We start from the raw sequence: 11,990 nt of genomic DNA, 5'->3' as shown, positions 1-11,990 counted from the left end.
TGAAACGTTCATCTCCGCTCCACTGCGCTCAGGGCGCCGCGGTCAGGGCCGCCGGCGGCGCGGCGGGGTGGGCCGGGCCTTCCGGCAGGCGGCGCTGCCCCCCGGGCGCCCGGCTCCCCACCGCGTGCCGCGCTCCGCAGGGCAGCAGCCTCGGGGCCCCAGGGCCCCGGGAGGAGCCAGGACCCCCCCGGGCGGGAAGGGAGAAAACTGAGGGGCGCACGCGGCACAAAGAGCTTTTTATTTAAATTTGTTTAGAGTTTCGCGAATTTGCATGAAAAATGTGTGAGAAAAGCCAGCTCCGGTGACCTCATCCGCACCTGCCATTAACGTTCAATTAGCGGCTGAATAGCGGCCGCCGACACGACGTGCAGAGAATCCGGCCGGCCCCGCGCGGCTCCGGCTGCGAGCCGGGCTCGGAGTGGGATGGGGTGGGATAGGATGGGGTGGGGTGGGGTGGGGGTGGAGGGCGGGGGCGCAGAGCCCGCGCCTACTCCTGCGGGCGGGAGACCCACGGCCTGGTTAGCACCCCGATTCTCCGAGGGGGAGGGCAGGAACCCCAACGACCCTCGAGCCCAAGGCTGCTTGGGGGCGCACCGGGCCCTGAGGGCACCTAGGGAGGTAGGGGCTCCCTCCCGGCGCCGCCGAAGAGGCCGGGTTCGCCCCCTCCCCAGGAGGAGAGGTGGACGGACGAGCCCCGCGTCAGATGGGTTCCCTCGCCACCTTCCGGACAAAGTGTCAAATACAAGTTCAAGTTCAGGGCCAGGCCCCGGGGATGGGGGTTGGGGGGCGCCAAGCCTTCCCCGGCCGCCTTTGTCCTTCCAGAGAGAATCGCTCCCAAGTCCCCTCCGGGCGGGGCCCGGCAGACGCCCCCGCCCCGCCCCGCCGAGCCCCGCCGGAGCCGCCTCCTCCCGCCCGCGCGGCGCCTGTCCCCTGGTCCCGGCGCCCCAGCTCGGGGCCACCGAAGGGTCTGGGGGCTCGGGGCGGGGGGGAGGCGCGATCCGAGTCCGTGGGAGCCTCCCCAGCCCCGCAGTCCCAGCAGCAGACCGAGCTCGGTCGGACGGATGCTCGCGCTTAGGTAAGAAGCCCTGGCGGGGTTCGCCCGCACCCCTTCTGCCCCGCCCCCCAGCCCCTCACTCTGCAACCCAGAGGAACAGGGCGGAGGGCGGTGTGTTGCAACGAGAATGGGAGGCTGGAAGGGAGCCCCGCCGGGTCTAGGGGCGGGGAGGGGTCGCTGCCTCTCCAGGGCTCTGAGGGGTCCCAGGCTTGGGGCGGGGGGCACAGAGGGCAAGTGTGCCCCGTGTCTATCCGGTGAAGTCGCCAGCCTTTCCCAGGGGCGTCTAATTCATCCATCTCTGGTCGGCTTATCCTTCTTGGTCTCCGCTTCTGCGCGCTAGTTCTGGATCTTGCTCTTTCTCGCCTTCTCTCAGATTCTGCAGGAGGGGCCCGCAGTTAGAATCTAGTTGCCCAGGCCCTGAGGCCCCTTCTGGAGAACTGCAGGGGCGCGAGTGTGGCTCGGCTCTAGGGAGAATCAACTATGGACATTCCCTCCCCCATATCTCCAGCACCTAAATTAAGGTCCTGGGCCAAATGGTGGTGGGTGGGGTGAGAGTGGGCTGTGATTTAGCGGCTGTGCAGGGGCCCATAAGATATCCTCCCTTTTTATGGCTTCGGACTTCTGGCTGTTCTTACTGTGGCTGGTTACTGGATTCTGTGCAGGGACAGGTGTTAGCTAGTACCTCACCCACCAGCACACTTCGAGGCTGAAAGGGCACAAGAGGCTTCTTCTGAGTGGCCCAAACCTTACCTCCCTCCCATTCCTGCCTTTCATTGTCAGATATTCACTCTGAGGTTGTTTATGTACTGATGTTTTACACACAATCCTAACATCCATGTTATCTGGTTTCTAAATTCACAGCCAGTTAGAAGCAGCAAGATAAAAAGAGGGAGATGGGCTTTTCCCTCAGTTCACACTGTTCCCCTTCCGTGGTGTTCCTTCCCTGCTTCTCTGTATAGTTCCCAGATTTCTTACTGCTGGAATTCTAGTCATGATGAAATTTCTCCCTCTAAGAATACACTCCTTCCCATTTTCACTTGGTCAAACTTTAGCAAGTGTCTCCTCCTCCAGGAGATCTGCCTGGATTTCCTCCACATCTCTGCTTCTCTTAACATCTTCAGTTGCACTGCCAAGGGCTTGGTACATGATAAATGAAATGGTTTCTGGATGGATTCATAAAAAAAAAAAAAGAATCAAGTACATATAAATTTAGGAACCGGGAGGACTAAAGCTGAGGACTGAGGGGTTTTTGCTGTTGTTGTTTTAAATAAACACTGGTTCAAATTGAGAGATCTCCCAGAGACTGCTTCCCTCTGTTCTATTACATACAAGGTCTCATTCACAAATAAGCATTAACAGGAAAATGCTGGGTCCATGTACTCTGTTAAAAAGAAAGGGAAAAAACCCTGTGCAAATTGCTTTAAGATTTTAGAAAGAAATACCAGAAGGGAGGCCTTCGGTCTCTGTTAGTCTTTCCCTCTCCATTTAACCCAGCCCTCTGAGGGCTTGGAGGGGCTGAGGTTTCCTGAGCTGCATCAGATCTTGGGCCCTCCTGCAAGGCTTCAGCCGGGCCACCAGGAAGTTGACTAAAAATGGAGACTGTGACCTACCTAGTGCATGTCTTTATGCTCCCGATGATTCATCACTGACAAGCTGATGTCAGAGGAGCCTGGGAAGATGTTTACATCTTTTTAAGAAGGGAAAAGGAAGCATTTTTTCCTTCAAAACCTTCTGCAAAGTCTGCTCTAGATCCTTCCTCTTCCTCATGAGAACTTCTGGTCTGAGTCTAATCTGATTCTCTCTGGGCTATCCTGACATCTTGGATAAACTGCTATATATATATATATATATATATATATATATATATATATATATATATTTTGGTCCCAGTAGCCAAGATGTCCAATTCATGGAGCGGCAAAATGAGGAACTTTAAGGCAGCAGTTCACAGAGGGCAGTATAATACTACTCTGATATAGGCTGAGAAAATAATTTATAATTTATATGTATGAACTCAGCCCTTCCAACTAAAGGAGACAGGGTCTTGTTATTACCCCCCTTTTACAGAAGAGAAAACTGGGATGTGAAGGGGTTAAGTAAACTGTCTTCAGTGTCACAGCAGAAAGCAGTTCAGGTGGACTTTGAATTTGGGCAGGCTGTTTTATTTTATTTCTTTGAAGTAATTTTGTTGGAGTATAGTTGACTTACAATGTTCTGTTAGTTTAAAATTCACTGTGTTTGATTACCAACATTTGAGCTTTGTTTCTGACCTAGTCACTGCAAATGCCTCCCAAATCACCTTTCACATGGACGCTCTTGCTTTCCTTATCAGAGAAAGAAGGTAGAAGATGAGGGTGAACAGCTCAACCTTTGGAATCTTGTGTTCAAACCCTGGCTCTTACAAACTATATGACTTTTGCCAGTTCTCCATTATCTCATCTGTAAAATGGGCTTGTAAATCTATCTCAGGGGCTTGTTATAAAATAAGATGTTGTATTTGGTCCAGTGCCTGAGACATAGTAAATGTTTCCAAGAGGGAAAGCCATTATTGTTTTAACAGCAGTCTTCTTTAATGACGATGATGTTACTGTCACTTTGCATTATCAAAAAGCAACATTCCCTCCCCTCAGAAAATAAAACACTGATACTAGTTGGTCTCCACATGCTTCAACCAGGCATCTGAGGAGGTGTCTGGATTCTGGTAGGACAGCTGCTCCATTCTGTACAAGATAACCCAGACCCCCAGGAGGGCACGCAGATCCCCAGTGTCTTTGAAGGTGATGAATTAAACACAGATCCTTAAAATCTTGTCCCTCCTGGAGTCTAACTCCTTACAGGGATGTTTGTATGTTGGGGGGATGTTCAAAGAAGGACTTTGTAGATAATCAAGAGAATTAGAGGCTGAGCCAGAAGATGACTAAGAAGAGAAATCTGAGATGAAGAGTTTTTTTTTTTTCTTTCTTATTTTAAAATCTGGCCATTACCTCTTGATGAGGAAAATAAATGAACACTAGACCCTACTATAGAAGCTGATCTGATCAGTGGGGACACTTCTTACTTTCACTGACTTAATAGTTATTTAGTGAGTGCTTGTTCTGTGCGCAGGCATCACTTTAGGTCCTGGAGCTACAACAGCAAACAGAACAGAATAACCCCTGCCCTTGGGGAGCTGACAGTCTTGTATGTGTGTATTTAGAGAGGGCTTTCCCGGTGGCTCAGGGCTGCCCTGGTGGCTCAACTGGTAAAGAACCTGCCTGCTAATGCAGGAATTGCAAGAGATTCAGAGATTCGGATTAGATCCCTGGGTCTTGAAGGTCCCCTGGAGAAGGAAATGGCAGTCTACTCCCGTATTCTTGCCTGGAAAATTCCATGGACAGAGAAGCCTGGCAGGCTACAGTCCATGGGGTCACAAAGAGTCTGACACGACCGAGTACAGATACATCTATTCCTGGTGGCTCTCCCTGAAATGTGGGAGACCCAGGTTCCATCGATCCCTGTGTTGGGAAGATCCCCTGGAGAAGGGGATGGCCACCCACCCAGTATTCTTGGAGCTTCCCTGTTGTGTTGAAAGGGGGAGAAAATGTCAGTTGTTTTGTGCAGTACACCCCTACTCACCTCTGAGCAGGATCCCTTGTAGTGGGGATAGATCAACTGGGCCTCCATTACTTGCTCACCCTTCAGAGCCAAGGGCATGTGTTTTCACACAGCTGTTTCTGCCTATGGGTGGAATTGAGGAGAGAGAAGAGGAGAGAGAGATGACTGAACTTCCTTCCATTTCAGAAAATCAGTAAAGGATTGAGGCAGAGATTCCTCGGGCAATGTACTCATCAAGTGGGCAACGTACTCATCAAATGGGCAATACACAGGAGTCCTGCCCTCCTGCATGGCATTCCCAGACTCCCTGGATCCAGGCAGAGCTGTGATCCTGGCAGTGGTGCAGGGACAGAAAATTTGATCATCAGTGGAGGAGACCAAGAGGGATGGGAAGGGGTGAGACTGCATCCAGGGTCTGGGAAGATAATTTTAACAGCTTGCCCATGCCAGCATGCTTCTAGGTGCATTACATGTATATGTGAATATTAGCTCAGTTACCCTTAATTATTATCAATCTCTGTTTCAGAGATGAGGCAACTGAGGCCCAGAGAATAAAGTGTCCCAAGGCCACAAAGCTAGTAAATGGCAAATCTGGGTCAGATTTGAACCCAGGCAGCTTGGCTCCACTAACCCCACTATCACATTGTTTATCAAAGGACCAGGTTTCAGAAAGAAACGTTCATTCCCTTGGGAGGACACCAAGCATCCTCAGAAGCCTGCAGGAGTTCCTCTCTCACACTTATTGGAGCCTCAGATTAGAGATGTTAAGGGTCTTCTTTGAAAACCCTCCTCCCATGGCAGATGAGGAAACTGAAGATGGGGAGGGTCTTCACTGTCAAAGCGGACATCAGACTGTAGTCTCTTGTACATCTCAGTCCACTCACTGCCTCACAGGTCCTGCATGTCAAGGTGTTAGGCTGAAGGGCAGCTTCCTTTACTGCAGACTCTTTAGGGTCAGAGAAACCTCATCTCTTTCATCACAAACCCAGAGGGAAGATGTGAGATGATCAGGAAGGGGTGGGTTTCCTCGGGTTCTCCCACAACAGGCTCCATCTTGAGTGCTACCTTGTCCGACTCCATCCATGGTGAGCCTTGGTGCTGTGAGGAGGAAGCTGGTGTGTGAGGTAGACCCCAGGAAGAGCCAACACGTACACTGAGGCCAGCACGTCAAGGAGTCTAAGTTCTAGTCTGAAGCCTTCTGGTCAGAACTTGGCATTCAGCAATGTGCACACTACATCAGTCACTGGGAGGGTGATGGGCAGGATGCTAGGTTACTGAGATATTCCCAGCTTTTCCAGGAGCAATCATCAACTGATCAGTGTATGAGTCATTTTTGATGAAACAGCTGTAGTAACAAAACCCTTAGGAGACTCCTGCCCTAACTTAGTCCAAAACTTGATAAAGCTCTTCCTGGTAAAAAGGGTTCTGGCACTGGCGGGTCTAAGGTCGGATTTAGGGGGCACCCTACTGAGGGACTCTGCCCAGGGCTCCAGCTTAGCAGGCCTTCTGGTGGCCTAACTCACTAGACTGCCTAGTGGGGCTTTGCAAGAGCGAGATGCCCCATGCCCACATGAGCACAAACTGCATTTGCCCAAAAAGCTTCCTTAGAAAAACAAACTTTCAGCTGAGGGAAGCCAACCTGAGGAGGGCCAAAGATTACATCCGGGCTTATCTACTTCTCCAGGAAGTCTATTCATTCTATTTTTCTGATGTGTTCTAAATCTGTAATGCTAAGAAAGTCAATCGTGGGCGTTAGCATTGCTGGCCCTCCTCCTGGTCACACCTGCATCTTTTGGGTGCGCGTTAAAGGTCTTGGAAATAGAAATATAAAAACTGCCTTGCGATGCGTCATCTGTAGTCTCCACCACCGCCTGCACTCGTTCCAATCTTTCACTCCTGCCTAAATTTGGGGCCCCACGCAGGGGCCAGCAGCGTTTTACGGTAAGAACAGAGGAGGCTGAGCTGCACTGCATCTGTCCCAGGTTCGCCTCCAGGGCCCTGCAGTATCCACACCGTGTCTTTAGGGCGTAGGGAGTGGCACGGCTCTGTTCCGAGCTCCTCAACTGCCCCTTTCCTCTTACTCCAGGCTGCCGGGCAGAGGCTATTTGCATGGCCTTGGAATCATTGCGACACTCCAAGGAGGGGGCCGCATCTAAACATCTCAGGCTCTTCGAGGCTAGTGGCCCGCAATCCCCTTAGAGCAGGGAACGCAGGCTGTAACCCTGGAGAACACTGCTCCCTGGAATTCAAACTCAAGTCCTAGCAGGAGATACAAAGGGAAGCTTTGCTTCTCTATTGTTCAGTCGCTAAGTCGTGTCTGACTCTTTACGACCTCATGGACTGCAGCACATCAGGCTTCCCTATCCTTCACCATCTCCCGGAGTTTGCTCAAACTCATGTCCATTGAGTCAGTGATGCTATCCAACCATTTTTATCCATTCCTTCTCTAGTGATCCCTTTAACCTAACCACGGCTGCCCATCAGGCTGGCTCTGGGTCGCGCTGGGCTGCAGACTGGCTGATGGTGGCACAATATGGTCCATGGGTGCTGGACTGGCCTCCACCTGCCTCCCTGCCTCACCTCTGGGTTACCACTTTTGGTTTGCACTCACATCCCAGATGGCAGATTTTCTGGGGAATTGGGATTCTTATATCTACAATTTATTCTAAGCCCAAGGTTCCAAGAAATATCTATAATGAACATTAATGTTTAAAATTGCCTGGTCAATTTGCATCCAGTGGCAGAGCCACTTGGTTCTTATTTGTGGTAGAAAATGAAAAAACCTGCCTTGTGATGGGTCAGGTCAGGTCCCTTCCTGTTATTTACAGTCAAAAGAATTTTTCTCCCCACCAGGAACCCAACTTGCTTGAAATAGATTTCTCCTCTCTGATTCTCTGAACTGGAGAGAAATCTGTTTTCAAAACAGTTATTAAAAAAAAAATACAGGCAACCAGACAGCCTGAGGATATCAGGCCAACAGTGTTCCCCCGCCCCCCCCCCCCCTGTCTGAGTGCCGCAGACCCCTGGACATGGCCAATACGAAGCACTCTAGCTGCCTGGGATGGGGGTAAGGCCCCAGTGGGCTGAGAGACACAGGTTACCCTATGGGACTCCAAGGGAGATATTCGGCCGCTCACGTCCAAGGAGGCTGGGGACCGGACTGTCAGTTCCCCAAGGCCCGCGCACCAGCTGCGCTCTCCTCGCGCGCCGAGACGCCGATCGTGGGCAAAAGCTGGCGGTTCTTAGGGATTCCAGAGCCACTCCGAGGGCAAGATCCGGTCTGTCCCACGACCTTGGCGCCAGGAAGCTGTGGAAAGAGACAGACCCCAATTTTCTCCCCTTGGAGTTGAAACAAAACCTGAAAGCCCGAGGTTACCCGCACGGCCAGAGGTGGCGCCTCGGCGGCGGGGGCGGCTCGAGCCGCGTGCCCGCGCTGTTCCCAGGCCCGGGTTCTGTGGCTTTCCTAGTTGTTGAGTTACTTAGCTGGTTAGCTAATAGCCAGCTTACAGGCAGCGTTTACACAAATGCCCAGTCTGGTCTCACGCTGAGTCCCTGCGTCCGCCAGACCGAGAGCTGCCCGGCTGGGCTACGGGAGGAGGGACGAAGGGGAATTCTTGGTAATTAGAGGGGAGGTTTTCCCGGGACGCCCCTTGGTGAAGTGGCCTTGGCTTCGGACGGGGAACAAAGGGCTAAGGTGCCTGCGCGCCGCGCGCCCTCGGGGCCCGGCGCGGCCCTCATTCACGCCCCTCCCCACGCCTTTGCGGCCGCGGGCTTTGTGCGCTCCGGGCGCGCGCAGCGTTGCACCTGCCCGGCTTTAAGTACCTTGGCGAGGCGGCGAGGGCGGCTGTTCTAATCGCCATCTCCAAAGTACCTGCTCATGAATAAACACCAGCCCCATTTATCAGGTACTTAGCGCTCATTGTGAAGGGGAAATTGGCCCTTTTCTGAAAGTGTCTATCTTCAACCCATCTGCACAGTCGTGGCTGCAGAACTTCCCCCACCCTTTAGACACACACACACACACACACACACACTCGCAACATGAGACTCCTCCAGGCTAAGATAAACTCGCTTTTCTTTCGGTAAGTGCGTGATTGAGCTGAGACAATAGATGGAGAGGAGGAGGCCGCTAGGTCAATGACCCACCTCTCTCCTATTGACAGGAGTCAGCCCGCAGAACGCCTCTGGTCTTCGGAAAGGCTAGTCCTGTGTTCTAGCTACGGGGTCCTGTGGACACTTGCACAAAAGCCGCGAGTTCCCAAACTTGGGGTCATATATTGGAAACGCTGGCCCGAGTTGTCCGTGGTGCCTGTCAACCTTGGCTGGGGCCCCTGCACGTCTTATCTTCTGCTCCCTCTCTCCAGGAGGCCCCCATACCTGACTGTTAAGGCGTGAGCAGACAGGACACAGGATGTAAGGATCTGCACGGTACAAGGAAAGGGGTCCTTTTCTGGCCCGGCTGGGCCGAATGGTAGCTTCTGGCAGAAGCGACTGAGGTTTCTGCCTACGCAAAGGGAGAAAAAGTGAGGCTGGCTAGGCCCGCACAACCATGGCAGCTCCACGGAGGGTATAGAAGCAGCGTAAACAGGCAAAAAAAAAAAAGTAGATGCCCGCAAAGTTACACCAGTAAGTTTATAAAGGCGTTTGGTCCTGGGGGCTCGCTTGTTAGCCTCTCATCCATTCCTTCCAACATTTGTACACCGGCGCGCGTTCCCAGGACTCTGTTCCCTGGGTGGAATTCACCAGGAAACACAATCGATTTTCTGGACATGTGTGCGGCCACAGACAGCTCTGAAAATGAAAGTGTTTGCTAAGTGTGGAGATTTCACCAATCGAACGTTTTAAAATGGCTTTGTCTTTATTGGCTCTCTGGATTTTATTGTTTTACAAATAGAAGCCCAGAGCCACTGCCGAGAGCCCCGTTCTGCGGCCCAGCCCTTGCATGGCTTCTGGTGGTAGTGGGGTTTAGGAACCCGGGATATTTAGAAAATCGCAGTTTATTGGGGTTTCGTAGCCCATTCCCTTTATACTGAACGCAGGCAGCCACTGCAAATCCAGGCTCCAGTCTCTTGCCAACGACTGGGTAGAACCCTTGGGGTCTTGCTATACTGCTGACAGGTGTGACCAGCTCGGCTTGGGGCAGACCTGCGGTGGGGACTGGGTTCTCCTTTAAAGACAGCGGAGAACGCCGGGTCTGAGCACGAGAACCAGAGGCTTCGGCAGTACGAGCTGCGGTAACTCTGGCTTGCGTTTCTCCCCAGAAACGCCAGTGGCCCCGAGTCCCTAGCCCCTCCCGGTGATCGCGCCAGGCCCACGGAGATCCTACCCGAGCTCTGGCAGCGCCATCACGCCGAAGGACGCAAGCTCGGTCCCACTGGAATTCACCCAAATACAGCCGCTCATTTTTGGAATATTCTAGAAAAAAAAACACAAAAAAACAAAATCCCGCATCTCTTTGTGATAAAAGGGAGGTAACTGATGGGGTGAGCCTTTGGCGTCAGGGCAGACAAGGGAACGATGAGGGCGACTTCGGGAGAAATGCTCTCAACTAGGGACGGCTTGAAAGTCCCTTGTCTGCAGTTTCCGGCTATACATTGGCCTCGGGTGGCTCCTGTGTTGGGAGAACCCAGGCATTTCTGCGCCGCCGCTTTGGGGCCGCCTCCAGCCGACTGCGACCCCTTTTGTGGCCACGGAGTCTGGCGGGCGCCTTCTTCGCCCTGTGAACTGGGGCACCAGGCCGCGGGCCGCGGGGGCGCCCCCGGGAGGGCCGGGTGGAAGGGGTGCCCTCTCGCCCCACAAGGCATCCAACAAATACCTTCTCCGCCGACGAGAGGCTACCCCACCTCACAGTCTAGAGGTTGAGTGTCGCCTCTTTAAGTTTTCTTTTATGTGGAGAAAATTCTGGAATTCGAATTCGTTGCTCCCATAAATTTGCTTTGAATAAACTGTATGGAGTCGCTGTGTGCGCTGCCACAGGAACCTACGGATTTCCGGGCGGCTGACTGTGCCTGGAGAGTGAGGGGCGGGTAGGGGGCGGGTAGGGGGCGGGAGGAGCGCTTCCCCAAATACTGGGACTGATCACCGAGGCGCGGCTGAAGCCTGATTTGAGGGCAATAAGGGCTTAATCCTTTCCAGTCGGCTCCCCCATTTTCAGCCTTCTCAGCCACGCCCTTGGTTCCATACCTGCTGTTCCTCGGGGCTCCGATCCAGCCTCCCCAGGAGACCTGGGAGAAGCGGAGTTGAACCGGATCAGGGCCCCGGGGGTCCCGAGCTAGTTCCCTTACCCAAAGCTGCAGCCAGGCCAGAGGCCTGGACAGTCGTTTGGGAAAAGCTACAATCCCAGGCGAGGCCCTCCGCTGGAGACTTTGGCCGCAGCGAAGGTCGTCAGCCAGGTCCGCTCCACGCAGCATGGTTTGTCCTCAAACAGCCTCTCCAACTCCTCTCCTCATTTCATTTGGGCTCTTCTGGACGAGTGGCCCCGGGGGAGTTTCTCTGTCCCCAGGATAGGAGTGCACGGGGCTTCCAGGCCCGGAAGTTCGGCCTAGATAAATCCTCAAAACAGAACTCTGCAGAATCAGACTTGAGGGAGCAGTGCAAATACTCCCGCGGGAAGGGAGTGCAGAGGTTACGCGAAACCTGTTATTTGACCTCAAAACTAGGCTTAGTAGACCCTTGCGTGTTAATTCTACCTCGGAGGTACTGGTGGCCCCTGAAAATTTCACGCTGCAGTTAACCATGGACCTCTTAGAGGAAATAGGGAGGGGTCTGCCATCCCTGTTCCGTCTGCTTTTCTGAAACCTCTCGGTTCAGTGAATCAATCCTGCCTCTACCTTAAACCCGAGCCTCTTTGGTTCCACAGTGATGCCGGCCCACCGCGCCGCATGCCTGGGTGTCCAAGCCCGGAGGATCTCACTTGCACTTTCTGCCCCCACTGCTTTCGGGGTGAGGGTCGTGCCCCTATTGTCAGCAACTAGCCTTGGCGCTGCCCTCCAGGGAGGAGGGGCGACAGCGACCTCGGCTGACCCCCGAGGGTAGGGGAGCGAGGGAAGTCTTCTGAGGCTTCGAGGGTCCCCGCCTTTTCTGCATGGGATGGCCGGAAGGAAATTTATTTCCGTTCTGGGGCTTCTTCCTGGCTTCTTCGGCTGCCCAGAGCCATCCTTCGCCCACGGCTCAGATGGAAACTCTGAGGCCGGTTGGTTCAGGTTCGCCAGCAGCTGGCGGCGGGCCCCTGGCCCCTGGCCCCTGACAGTAAGCGCCCTCCTCTCACTCATTCCCGGGGGCTCACTGCGCGCCGCTGGAAGAAGTGTGTGTGTGTGTGTGTGTGTGTGTGTGTGTGTGTGTG

General features: G+C 53.5%; 1 long non-coding RNA gene across 1 annotated transcript in view; it reads left to right on the top strand.

Moving 5' to 3' along the window:
- Positions 1-987: 987 nt before the first annotated feature.
- Positions 988-11,990, top strand: part of LOC120875637 — an 18,051-nt gene continuing 7,048 nt past the window's right edge. The window contains exon 1 of the long non-coding RNA XR_005724006.1: positions 988-1,075. This is a non-coding gene — a long non-coding RNA (uncharacterized LOC120875637). The remainder of the gene's footprint in view (positions 1,076-11,990) is intronic.

This window comes from Oryx dammah, unplaced genomic scaffold (genome assembly GCF_014754425.2).
Source record: "Oryx dammah isolate SB20612 unplaced genomic scaffold, SCBI_Odam_1.1 HiC_scaffold_16, whole genome shotgun sequence".
Taxonomy (NCBI): Eukaryota; Metazoa; Chordata; class Mammalia; order Artiodactyla; family Bovidae; genus Oryx; species Oryx dammah.
Note: the sequence above shows the minus strand (reverse complement) of the source record. Positions and strands in the feature narration are given on the sequence as shown.